This window comes from Schistocerca gregaria, chromosome X (assembly GCF_023897955.1).
Source record: "Schistocerca gregaria isolate iqSchGreg1 chromosome X, iqSchGreg1.2, whole genome shotgun sequence".
In the NCBI taxonomy this organism is placed as follows: domain Eukaryota; kingdom Metazoa; phylum Arthropoda; class Insecta; order Orthoptera; family Acrididae; genus Schistocerca; species Schistocerca gregaria.
This window is the reverse complement of record NC_064931.1, coordinates 720,085,439-720,099,585: the sequence shown is the minus strand read 5'-3', so window position 1 is coordinate 720,099,585 and position 14,147 is coordinate 720,085,439. Positions and strand designations below refer to the sequence as shown.

Below are 14,147 nucleotides of genomic sequence, written 5' to 3'. Positions count from 1 at the left end.
AGGCTGTATAGAAGTACAATCGATAGTGCATCATCAACTGTCATCATTAATTTTTAATGAAATTATCCGGTACGCCAGTTACATTTCCAGGCTTTCTGATAAAAGATAAGTTTTCATGATTGGTGATGGAGAATGTTTTGCAACAGACCCTTTTTTTAAAAAATGCTTGTGTAAACAATTGTCCTTCATAAATTGTGCAAGATGTCAGAATACTTTGTTTTCAATGTTTCTATGATAATTACCATTCTGGTGCTTGCACATAAAATAGGAAACTGACAAAGACAATATTGTAAAAGTTAATTTTTATAAATTTTACTCTACCGAAAATTTTATTACAATGGTAATTAAGCTTTAATTTTCCTTCACTGAAAATATGTTTGAAATTATACAGATTTTTTAAAAAGAGATATTAATTGAAATTAACATTTTGTGTTAATTAGCTGTAAAAGTGATTTCATAAATAAAATAATTCTTTAAGATTTAATTGATAATATTTTAGGTCATTAACTTCATTTAAAAGATGTTATAATTTTTAAAGCCATTACAGAATAAAACAAAAAGTTACCTGAAGCTAGGATTGAACTTGGATCCTCTGTTGGCGAGTCTGGTACAGGTGGCCATTTTGCTATGCTACCATAGTGTATAAACTGACTGCTATATGAGTTTTAAGTAAAACTTCAGAGCTCTTAACCTGGGCAGTCTAATTCCAAACTGGATTTCTGAGACTGTAATTTCCTGTTGTATTACTAATAACTACACTGTAGCCTTTACACCTGGCTACAAGGATAAGAGTAAAAAACGTTATTGTTTTGTCCATTGGTCACCGCGGCATCTGTATCTTTGAGAATAAGACAGAATTATCATTTTAAATCCATTTTATATTATGCAGTTTTCATTAAAGAATCATAGTGATTTTCAAATGAGAACTGAAATCAGGTTATCAGTTACATGCTTTTGACTCTGGAAAGTCTTTCCATGCAGAAACTACTACTAATCTCCTCTTTTATGTTGGAAATTGTGTGTGTTGACCACCATTGGGGCACTGGAGGGAAGATGGATGCTGCAGTCATTTGTTAGTTCCATGGTCGTTCTGGAAGGTGACTGCTGCAGTAGCTGTGTTCCAAGTAGCTTTGTACCTCTTCTGTGACAGAATTACAAACAGCCAGATGAAAACTCAGTAAGGACCTCTTAAGGAAACAACAACATAAGTTGTCTTGCTACTTTCAGTACTCATATCCTTGAAGGCTAAAAACTTACAATATTGCAGGCTTTTTCCCTGTTTCTGCCAAAAAAGGTTTGACTTTCACAAATACTTAATTTTGTTGGTGAAATTGTCACTGAATTATTTGTTGATGGAGTTTCTTTGTGTTTCTTCCAACTGAGACATTTTCGTACTACCTGAGTATGATGCAAGTAAACAGAAACTGTGTTGCGGACCAAAATGCATAATATCTTAGTAAATCATATAGATTTATGCATGCTTATGTTACAGAAACTTTCATCACAAGGTGATAATATTAAATGAAACAACAAATTTACTGTTACCAGTCACTGTTTCTAAACAGTCAATAACAGTCACGGTAAAGCCTAACCTAAAATGTTCGCATTTAAGGTTATAATAGTAAGTTATTTCATTTGTATTTGTAAAGTGCATATTTTTATAGTATTTTTCCATTAGTTTATTGAACACAAGAGTAAACATAAAAGAAATGAATCATCAATAGTACAAAACACTATTCTCTCAATTTATCTGAAACAGTGTGGCAGTGCATATAAAGTTCACTAATTCCATGGCTGTAGACACCTAGTGGTTCAGATTTGAAGGGTATTTTCTCTAAAGGAATGTTCATGCTAGTTGTTTGATAAAGAGCAAAAAAGAAAAATTTGTGTGCAGGATCAGAAGAATAAGGGCATAAGGGAGCTATTGGATAGCTTTTTATGAACAGGCATATACTATTATGCAACAGCAACACTTCATATAGTTTTCTTGGTTGTTTTTCTTACTTCGTACCCGAAACAAGTATAATCTCTCTCACACACACACACACACCCCTTGGGAGCAGCAGTTCATACCACACAATCCTTTCTGTGCCACAAGATGCAAAATATTATCTGTTCCATTGCTTGTTGTCTAAGTAGATGTGTCTTGTTAGGGCTCGGCCACTAATTTCTTCTAATCAAGTTACCACAAGGGCATCAACCTCACCACCAGTGCCAACATTGCACAGGAATGCTTGGCCTTCCGAACCTTGCCCATTGAATGCCTGTGTCACACACAAGTTAAATGGTCACAGTTCATAACATTCGGCAGTTTTCAGGCTTGCTGAACCTGGAAAATTGTTCGTGCTGGAATGATCATTTCTTGAAATGAGAGAACCATTTCCTGACATAATTTCTGCAATAACAATTGCACCACACATGGTACAGATGCTTCCTGTGCTTCCTTCACCAAAAGCAAACATAATGTCACAAATGTTAACCTCTTTGCACTTAAGACTGTTTTGTCAGTCTTGCACAACATCTATAAGATTAAAGTATGCAAAATCCAATAAGTAGCTGCAAGACAATTACTGGAACTATAATCAAAATAGAAAATTCTATAAATACACTAATAGCAAGCTGTGCTCCAAATTAGCAGACATAAATGTTACAAAAGTATACGCTAAACTAATTTTATGTGGCTGTTTGATGGTATATTACACACACCAGTATTCCTCACACTCCCATGTGAGCAATGACAGCACTATTGCGTTATTGCTTGGTGTTCATCTAAGGAAATTACTTCACATGGAAAATCAAACTACAATAGTGGGCAATTTTTTTGCTTGTCAATGGGACTGCAGAAACTTGGCCAAGGTGTGCCACATTGTAATCACATGTGCAGACACATGTTGCATCAGGCAGGTAATGGTCAGCGTCTGCTGTATTGAGACATTTACCACTGAATTGCAAATAGATACAGCAAGTGCTCAAGCAAAAGACAACACTTCCACCAGAAACTTCTGCCCTGAAGTGTTGCCATTTTGTGCAGGTGGCCTGACTTAGGAGTCTGAGAAGTTGCCAGTTTGTGATGCCTTAAGTGAATGACTCAAACTTAGTCTGTGTGGTGGCTAGGTGGTGGCCGGGTTGTATGTCAAAGAATGGACATGGCCCAGCACACACAAAAGGTGACATTTTGTCAGGTATCTCATGTATCTGCATAACAGTGCTCTTTGGTACCAGTGATCAATTTTGTGTAATGATGCCAAAGAAAACAAAGATGAAAGCATATAGACAGGAGTCCATATTAATAGTAAGAATTGTGTCTTCCCTTAAATCCACACCACCTCTTTCCAAAGCTAGTAAAGTCTAGGCATTTGTAAATATCCCCAAGCGAAACATGTTTTATACACATCACTCACCAGGAGATGATAAGAGCATGTGTGCACTAAAGGATTGCAAAATGCACAAGAGTAAAATCTTGGTGTGTACAAAGGTGTGTGCTTGTTTTCTATAATTGAGATAGAACTCGTGAGGAAATTCTAATCTTATTTTGTCTAAAACTGACATGGTGAGACCGTGGCTATGTACAATTAATGTAGGTTAATTCTTACAAAGAGGAAGACAGCAACCAGCCACTATTAATGCTGCTATTTATTTAGGTAAATAGCACTGTTACCGGTTTTGAACTGACCAGTTCATCATGAGACGGCTGTTCACATGATTTCCAAGATACACTTTACACTATCATCTGTTTTTGATTTTATTTTTTTTCACTGTGGCGAAGTAAAGTGTATCTTGGAAATCATGTGAACAGCCGTCTGATGATGAACTTGCCAGTTCGAAGCTGGTAACAGTGCTATTCACCTAAATAAATAGCAGTATCAATAGTGGCTGGTTGCTGTCTTCTTTTTTGTAAGAATTGACCTACATTAGGAAATTTGTGCACCATGACCACACAAGTGTTGCAAACAAGGGAAACTCCAGCATTAGTCGTATAAATTCAAAACCGTTTTTTACTGTTGCATATAATTTTGTCACAGTGTGATCATTTTCAGTCCTAGAATAAAGCATTTACTTGCTGGTGCTGTTTTCTATAGTGGCATTTACAATTCCATCTTATTCTCTCCTACCATCATATTAAAAGCAGCTGCCATCAGAATGTGTACATCACTGAACACAGTGTGTGCTTTATTGCTGCCGTATTGACTAACCCCTCCCCCCTGCCCTTACCCCATGCACAGTTATGTGATCCTATTAACATTTGCTACAAGGGCCAAATTACAGTAAGCTACATTCTGATTTGCGCTCTCTATTTTGAGCAAAGAGCAAATGGTGCATTGCAGCAGGATTGTTCTCAGACATGACCCTCTCATCATCACTAGATCGTATGAACACTTCCTGCTGGGAAGTTCATGATGATCTACATTCCAGTGAAAACTCTCAAACTGGATTATACTAGCCAAAATAGCAGTGCTCAAGAGCAAATCGCCTAGAGGGATACACACGACGTCAAACTGGGAGCAATACAGTTAGGTGGCATAAATTTTAAAAAAGGTTATGCTGTTAATGAACACAGTGGATGTCATTACAATTGTGATCCACAAAGCCTCTAATATTCGTTCCAGTTTTGTCTTGGCAGCTTAGAATCAGTCTGCCCGATGCTGGAATGAGGACTATTGCACTATAGTACGGGGAAGGTGGATGATTACGTGTAGACACTAGCAGAAAGTGTGGCAGTCATTCCTGTCTAAAGAGCAAAAGGTTACAGAATAATTAAGGAAATTAGGAACTGATCATGTAAATAGTTCCAGCAAAATTAAGTCAGTTAACCCTCTTCAACCACCATGTTAGGGGAGTCACTCGGAAATGAATGGTTGTCATAAACAATCTGGGAAGCTTGTAAGAGTGTTACAGCGTAGACTGTGCTGATAAAGAATTGTGAAGAACAAAAATAATATACTTCCCTTGGTTTCAGAGTTTATTGGCATTGAAGTTAGCCAATCAGGCCTTCGTGCTTGCAAATTCAAGTGGCCTGTCAGGGACTGTGTTCCCATACCTATTTTTCATTCGGTTTCCTAAAACCAAACAAGAGGGATGTAAAACTTGAATTTGGGGTGATAGTAATGATCAAACCAGAGTCAAAGGTTGAACAGTCTTGTGCACTATCATCTTCGCTGTGAGAAAAACTGACTCTTACTGTATCTGGTATGCTGCTTGAATTTGGATGCACAGTGCCATGATTGGCTAACTTCAATGTTAATTAACACAGATGTGGTGCAATGTATCAAATTTTTACCTTAACAATTATTTCTTCGCACAACCATCCTGCAATACCCTTACAAGCTTTACAGACAGTTTTTGATCACCCTGTATATGTGTTGAAGTGACCAACGAAATAGCGCATTCTTTTCACCAAATAACACCTGGTAATTATGTACAGGTTGAAATTTGTTGTATAGAGAATGTGTAGAAGGTGGTGCTTGAATTTAAATTCTCCTTCTTTGTGTAGGAATCAGAATTCGCTTTGCTGGTGGTTAATAATGCAGTGAAATGGCCAGATCTCAATTGGTACAGTATACTGCAGTACTCATAGTCTCGACAGATTCATCTCAGTCTTTTTAATGAAAGTTGACCTGAGGGGAATGTACCTTGACTCCAGATTAGAGGTCTGTATGACACTTCATAAAAACGATAAAGACTTTGTAATGTCAAATCATTGGTAAGTGTTCATTCGCTGGAGGCCCTGAAACTGGAGAAATATCACCTGATAAAAGTAATGACTTATCTGCTGCTTGCAGTGTTTGTTTAGAAAGTACTGTCAAACCCTTAATAATGTGCCATGGGTAGAAGCTGTAATACACGATCTTTTGCACATCACCATTCCTGTCAACTACTTAACTGCAGTAGATTCTTCAGAGAATTAAGGTCATAGCTTTTAATCACAAAGGACAGCAGCCTTCACCACTTCTGCCAGCCGCCTTAATGACCTGAGGGTGGCCTCAGAACCCATGGAACAGATGCCATCGGTGCTGATGTGAGCCACAACTTGCAGATGACTGCACTCTGCATGCTTTGTAGCAGCAGGCGAGGCTGTCTCCACATCTCAGATAAGGCACACCAGCAGACACACCAAGTGCACATTGGATTTCTTTCCAGCCCTGAATGTCATCTGGCTAAGGGCTTCCATAAAGCACCTAACGTGGAGCTCCCGATAACTGGCAAACACACACCCCCCCTGATCGTGTGCCTTCTCATACCCTGCTAAAGGAGCAGCCACCTATCCACTCACAGGGTGAATGGGCGACACTAGACAGCCAGTCTCCACATTGGCCCTCCGCCTAGAGTGATGCGCATGTGTTACCACCTGCCACTCCCCCTGCTGTGAGGGCGAATTCACTAGGTGATGCTTTGGTAGCAGAGCCTGTGGATGAAACAAGCGGCACTTACGGTGTCTCGTATGACGCACCAAATTCTCTGCCACAGCTACACTCAGAGGCAGCAGCTTGATGGTGACTGGCCGTAGCCAAAAGCGCATTCAACTTTTTGCGAGCTGCGGCCAGCTGCTCCTGCGTCCACACACAGCATGCATACATCTACCCATCCTAGGAAGACTAACTGAAGGAGTTAACCATAAAAGCAGACATAATCTTAGATATGCAACTTGCTACCCTCTGATGTATCACCAATAGATCCTGATGCCTCAGTGAACTATGTAGCTAGCTGTTCAGAAGAAATGAAGCTTGGTACTGACTGCCTGAACTTACACTTCCAAAATGCAAGCTTACACCTCTGGAACAGATAAACGTGCATGAAACTTAAGAAGTATACTACAAATAGAAGACAGGAAAAGATAAACATCTACAGAGCGGTAAAAGTGTTAATCAGCTGAGAGCTGGACCGTGACTCACAATGCTAATCGAGCCAATCTGACATCCTCAATATAATTAACTAAGGTTTCTTGTTGACTTTGTACCCAAAAATAATGTTCATTAATTAATTACTTTCTCAGCCTATTTGACAAACCTAGGTTTACAGTCCCACCACTCAAGGCACCCCCCTTCTGGAATAACATGATCAATAATACTAGCCAACCACCTGATAGTTAATGGGTAAATGGTCTGAAGACTCCAAGATCAAGAATTTGGAGAACATTAGCCTATTGTAATTTAACCAACAAATACAAAACTTCTAAAATTTGGTCACTGGTTTCCATTGACAGTTTATGAATCTCATGTATAATAGCCATGACGGGGGTAGGTAAACAATTAAAATGTTCCCATATCTGCAGCCCACTATCATGCTGCAAAATACTATCATCATCAATGCGTATGTGTTTGTAAGGAATTTCTTTCCACTGCAGTAAATTAGCATGACGGTGAAATTCCTTAACTTTCTCTTGTGCTCTGCTTCACATCAGTATTCATTTTAAACAAATCCTTTAACTAATTACTTAAATGATAGAAATGAGCTTGTGCCAGAAATGGGGAGACCATGAGTGACAGCTGTCCTTAAGTTGGTCAAATACTGTGTTGCACACTGGTTAGGGACATAAGACAAACAACGATGGCTTGACTTACTCAGGACAGCAGGGCTCAGCTGCAGTGGGGGTCAAATGCTAATTTATGAAAAAAAATTTCACCCAACTGTTGTTACGGGTATAACACGTGAAACTTGACATAAACATGTAAATGCAAGATGATTGCCAATAAGCTGTTAATATTTGAAATTAAGCAATTTTCAGTTAAGATTTTCAGTGATGACATTAGACCTTCTGTCTGAAATTTAATAAAGCACAGTATGAATTCAGCTTTTATTAAAACAAAGAAAAGAACATTTCAACCCGCGTAAGCAGAGCATATCAAATCAATCAAAGGACAACTATAAAATAGTGATAATATAAGAAATGTTACTTGAACTCCCATAAGTAGGTTAAACATTGAATTCAAGTAGAATGCAAATCTCTCGGGCTAGTACACTAAAAGAAGGTATACACAAAATTTAAACCATAGCTTGAAACAAAACAAAGTGGTGAAATTGAACGTATAGTAATCCTGAGTACAAAATAAATTACACAGAATCAGAACAAGTAGCATTCCCAAATCGACAACTGGGCTAACCTTCCTAACAGGAATAACTGTGGTAAAAACTGCCAGAAAACTTACAACAATTAAAGTTATCCAACAGGACTGTGAGCACTAGCCCTTGAATGGCCAGCCTCCAGTTATGGGTGGTAAATGAGTGAGAGCAGGTGCGCATGCACTGCTATAAAGCAGAATCAGTAGTGTGTGTGCGAGGGCGCATACCCATTGGGATGTGGAGGCCGCAGTTGCTTAGTTGCACAGGCAAAGAGATTACATTGCACTTTCAATATATCAGAGTACTGCACATGCATAAACAAAAAGGAGAACAATTATTTTCACCGAGATAATTATGACCATTTACATGTCTTTTATAATCCATTTTTAACATATTTTAAATGTTTTGTAAAAATGTGTATCTTAAATTATCTGATAATAATATTGTCAAGTGATTAACATAAATTCCCTTTTGTTACAGGAAGATGTAAAAGAAGAATGGTGTTTGGAGCAAGTGGATTGACGCTTGTGTCCAGTGTTTCATAAGCTGTCCATGTGTCCTTGTGGTGCCAACTAGCTTGTGCAGCCATTGAGGTCACAGTTGGGAATGATGGCACACAAAGAATTAACTTATGATGTTCTTGCCTAAATGTCCTGGTAAGGTTTAAACTCTTCAGTTTGAAGAGCTACATTCAGGTGTGTTTGCATCCTGTGGATTCCCAATGACAAACCACGTGAACTGACCCTATTGTGGTTGGAGGCTGGACTGGCAAACAGACCTTAATGCTGGAAGCTTGGTTTTCTGTCAGATCAGTTTGCTGTCAGATCCCTTTTCCTAAACTGTGTCCTTATGCAATAGTGTGTGTGTGTGTGTGTGTGTGTGTGTGTGTGTGTGTGTGTGTGTGTGTGTGTTTTCAGGCAAAACAAATGCTAGTGGGCATCTTTGAGTGCATCTACTGCACATAGATTGAATTGGCTTATGTACTGCTGCTGGATATAGGGACGTTCCAATACCAGATTCAATAAGATATTTGGTATCAATACCAATACATACAGTTATATAGGTCTCGTGATAATATAGGAACAAAAGTATTGATATTGGAAATACAGCAAGGTATTGATGGCTTTTTACATATTTTTGAGCTTTCCTTCAAGACAAATGGTTTGGAATACAGTGCAAAATATGGGACATGCACTGTATGTACATGAACTGACCTCAGTATAAAGTGTAATATACACAAAACCATAACAGTGAAATTTTCAAAATTTCAACCAAAGTAGAGGCATAGATATAAATTTCATCTAACACACAAATGCCGTTCTTAAAAACGAAACTATTTTCGTAGTGAAAAGTTGCATTTAACAGAAATATTCTGTTTTGATATGCTGCCTAAAATATTTATTTTTGTTGGTTTTTGGCAAAAATTTGATCTCTCTGTTGTGAGAGTGGAGTGCCAGGTTCGTGGTTGGAGGGGTGTTTGTTGTTTCACGAGGCACTGAAGTTGCCATTTTGAGGAAATGAATGCTTGCGTGTTTTCACAATGTGTGAAAAAATGGTCTTATTGTTCTCTCATTCTGTTAAAGAATTTGATTTCAGAGGGTCATCCTCTTCTGCCAGGAGAAAGGACAAGCTTCTAATATATCCTCCCAAAATAAGTGTTTTTACGTATCGTCTTCCTCATATTTGCCAGAGGAACTTTCTCCAGATGAATAATGGCTCAAGAATTATACTGACTGCAGATATGGAATTTTCTGCTGCAGGTCAAACGGCTCCGACGTTGCAGCAGTGTAACAACTCACTTCTGCTAAAATATTAGCACTGTTAAGAGTTGAAATTGTTCATTTATGTGCACAGTTTACCACTGAAATTATTTTGAGTATTGTACTTAACCAAGAACACTGTAATTTATTGCTCGAACAGTACACACACATGGAAGACAAGGTACAATACAATTAGCAATAAGTCAGTGGCCAGCAGAGCCTTGTGCTCCAGCCTATATAGACATTAGTTCCAACAGGTGGTGCAGCCGGCATGCTGCGCCCACACCTGCTGTCATATTAGTAGATCAAATGGCCTCTAGCGGCCCAAAAAAAAAAAAAAAACAAAACATCCAGTATGTTTATTCATTTCTCTCCCAAGATTTCCATAACAACCCACTTGTTCGGCTGAAATAACACAGTAGTAGTCAAAGCTCTTGCTCTTACTGGCACATGTCAGTTTCACTCTTCAAGTGTCATCCAGAAAAGCAAAGCTCAGGATTTTCTTCATGTGTAGGAATGTTTAGAAGATACAGTAGGTTGATTTCTAACTTATTTTCATGTCTATAATTACACTTTTTGTATTTCCTTCTGGAGGAATAGTGCTGTGGCCACAAAGCAACAGAATCTCAAGTGAAGTGGGAAAAACCCAAACAGACTCGAAGATCTGTGAAAATAACAAACAACAAATGTCCTAAGTGAGACATTCGCAAAAACACGAGGTGCGCAAGTGACCCCCTAAGCAAGCAGGTTTGAAAAAGTGACTAAAGGGGAAAACAAAACAGTGCAATAACGTAATACACACAATCTAGTGTTGGGCATAATGGCACCTGTATACTGACATATTTCTGGCTGTGCAGTTGTATTTAAGTGTGTACCACATGAAACAGGAAAAAAATACATAATTGAAGAATAGAATTGTAGCAAGTACATCTGTGTCACATAGCTATGTCTGATTATCTCCCCCCCCCCCCCCCCCCCCATCCCCACCCCAATCAATTATACAGAAAGATACTACCAATAGAGATCAGAAACGAGCTCTGTACATGTATTTTAAACATTACAGTGGGTCCTGTGATGTCATCTCCTAACTTGCTGTCTGGAGACTTTACTCTCCAGGCTGCACTACTGACCATTTAACTAATAACTTATCACTTAAGTCAGTTTGTTGTCAGGTAAAAGCAGACTACACTAGTATAGAATGATGAGTAAGTATACAATGTGAATTCACAAGTATAACAGTGTCTCATGGCATCGCCACTATGTACACAACTGTTGGCCATGATGATTATTATTATAAGGGGGCATTCAAAAAGAAATGAGCCGGGGGCATAATTGCAGAAACCAGTACCTGTATGTCACAAGTATTGACCCTGGCTGTTGAGACACTTGTCCCACTGTGACAAGGTGGTGAATGGCTGTCTCAAAAATTTCCTGGGGCTGCGATGTTAACTAGTTCTGCATGTACAGCTGGATGTCGTCATCTCAAGTGAATTGTTTGCCCCTCAGAGCCTTTGTAAGAGGACAAAAAATGGTATAATTATAGGGGGTGAGGCCCGGACTGTATGGAGTGTGGCAGAGAACCTCCCATTTGAATTTCTGCAGGAGTGCTGTGACTGTGTTAGCTGTATGAGGCTTTGCATTGTTGTGGAGCAGAATGACCCCTTACGTGAGATTGTGTGGTCGTTTTAATTTGATCCCTTGGTGAAGGGTGGTCAAGGTTTGTGAGTAACGCTGGACACTGTTTTCCTGTACTGCAAGAAGTGACTCGGAAGGGAGCCATTCAGCATGCTTCCTGGTGTGGTTGAAGAATGTGCGGCACCCATTTTCTGCATGTGCAGTCATTCCTTCATGGCTGAGTGAACACTTCAGACACTCAATCATACCACGGTGGTTATGGCTTTCACTGTCACTCGACGGTCGTGGGTAATGAGTGAGTGCATCCAACAGCCAGATGTTGTCATCAGTAACGCAGTGTGCTGCTCCAGACCGTGCATCATCGGCTAACGACACCCATCCTTCCCTGAAGCGCTTGTGCCATGCCTTGACGCTTGCAATGGACATGCAGTGTTCGCCATACACTTGTGACATTCGTCGATGAACATCTCCTCCTCCTCCTCCCACTGTCAGAAAACGAACAACACCTCTTTGCTCATCTTTTGACGCCTCCCTGCCACTGTTCGCAATGCAACTGGCAGTGTATGGACAATTGATGCATGCTGCTGCTATCCCTGTATAGTCACGTGACGCGCACGTGTGACCTCTAGGGATGGGCTGTGAACTTACTTCCTTCCTTGCTCTGGTCGGAACCACACCTCATTACACACGCCACGGATATTACCCTCCTACTTGTATATACCATGCGTAAAACGTAAAAATGAAAAAAAGAAAAAGTTATTTATGGAGTTCAAATGCAGGAGGTGGAGCTATCTGATTTGCTGTGTCTCGTTACATACACTGGTGTGAAAAACGCAAGGACAAAAGTAACTTTCGCATGATGTGTCACTTTGAAGTAACATAACTTTGTGAAACTTTAACCATGCATAGGAAGAACTGCTAGTGTATAGTACAGAAGTGAAAGTAACAGACCGTAAGACAAACAGAAATTATGCTGTTATTGAAAGACAATAATTATACTGAAGTCGGCGCAGTTTATTATGCTCCTTGGACATTGCAGAGGTTGGGACATGATCCTTAACAGGGTATGTTATCACCACAGATGGCAAACCATGCCCTACAACTTGCTCCCATGCTGGCAACAAGGTTGGTAAAGTTCTTTTGGTAAGGCATTCCATTCCCTCCTCCAGTGTGGTTGAAAACTGCTGGGTGGTCATTGTTGCGTATGGATGTACTGCAATATGTTTCCCCAAGGCATCCCACACATGCTCGATAGGATTTTAATTGGGAATTGGCAGGCCAGTCCATTTGCCAAATATCCTCTTGTTCCCAGAGCTCCTCAACCAACTCAGTTTTTGTGTAATTGCACTTTGTCATCTGTAAAAATGAATTGAAGTCCAAATGCATCCCTGAAAAGATGCACATCGGGAAGGAGTCAGTGTCACAAAGCATCGGGAAGGAGGCAGTGTCACAATATTGATGACTGGTGAGTGTACCATGTTCAGAGATTTTGACGTCAATATGCCCATGCAACAATTATGCCTCCCCACATGATAAAACTTGGACCAGCAAAATGATAATGTTAGATGATGCTGGACGTACGCTCAAGTGATGAGAAGTGGGAACACACAATGAACCCGGCAATGTGATTGTATTGGTGGAGCAGGTGTTACACTATGGGGAGGCTTAATGTTGCATGGGGGGTCCTCTTTGAAGATGATACTCACCATGTTTTAACAGACCTCTTCCTTCCTAAAGTTCCACAGTCTATAAGTTAGATCATATTCAAGTCCTACTCCTTTGTCCACATGGTAATTTAGGATCTACAGAAGGTTCAAATTTAGATGGAGGTTGTTAACACGTACGTACAGTGTTTGTATATAGCTTTTACAATGATGGCTTTATTATTTTCTTCATAGTATATAGTGGCTTCATTGAGTCTAGGAGTGATTCTGCTGAGAGGTTCATGTGTGGGTTTTTTTTTTTTTTTTTTTTTTTTTTTTTTTTTTTTTTTTTTTTTGTTAGGATGAGACTAACAGGTTTTTATGGTAACATGTGGTATTTTGAATTTTAGAGAAAAAGAGTTACTTTAGTTCATGCACATCACTATTTAATGAATCTTCACACATTTAACAACACTTCTACACAAATATAAAATGAAACTTATTGTCTTTCACCAAATTTACAATCAAGAGAATTTTACGTTTCTCACAATTGCCAATGTGTTTTGGGCCATTAGTTTAAATGTGGAGGAATGCACAGAAAAGGCTAGCTAATGTTTTCTGCACGCTTCAAGGTTAAGCTAAACGGTATATTCAATGTGCTTTGGAAACTATTACATGCGACTCAATAGTCACAAGTTGTAGACACCATTGCCACGTAAAGAAGGTTAAAGTGTATAAAGATAGATATAAGGAATCTGACAGTCTTCATATCGGACATTGGAGTATCGGTTACTTCCAGACTATTTACTGTATCGAGTATTACTATACTAGTTTAGGGTTCAAGGTGACGTTCTGTTATAATGTGACGAAGCTAGCTAGGATCTCTTTACTTCCTCTCTTGTTTAACAATCTGCCTCCTTAAATTAATTTTATTTTCATTTTTGCGTAATTACCATTAACATGCATAAGTATAATCTGCATTTCCATTAGAAAGAAAGGTTGGCCCTCATTCTTAAGGAATATAGCACCAACTCTAATTTTGTGCTTAGTA

At 39.1% G+C, this 14,147-nt stretch overlaps 1 long non-coding RNA gene across 1 annotated transcript in view; it reads left to right on the top strand.

Moving 5' to 3' along the window:
- The window catches only part of LOC126299219 (uncharacterized), a 108,520-nt gene extending 97,775 nt beyond the window's left edge, over nucleotides 1-10,745 (top strand). Inside the window, exon 6 of the long non-coding RNA XR_007552745.1 lies at nucleotides 8,539-10,745. This is a non-coding gene — a long non-coding RNA (uncharacterized LOC126299219). The remainder of the gene's footprint in view (nucleotides 1-8,538) is intronic.
- Nucleotides 10,746-14,147: the final 3,402 nt, after the last annotated feature.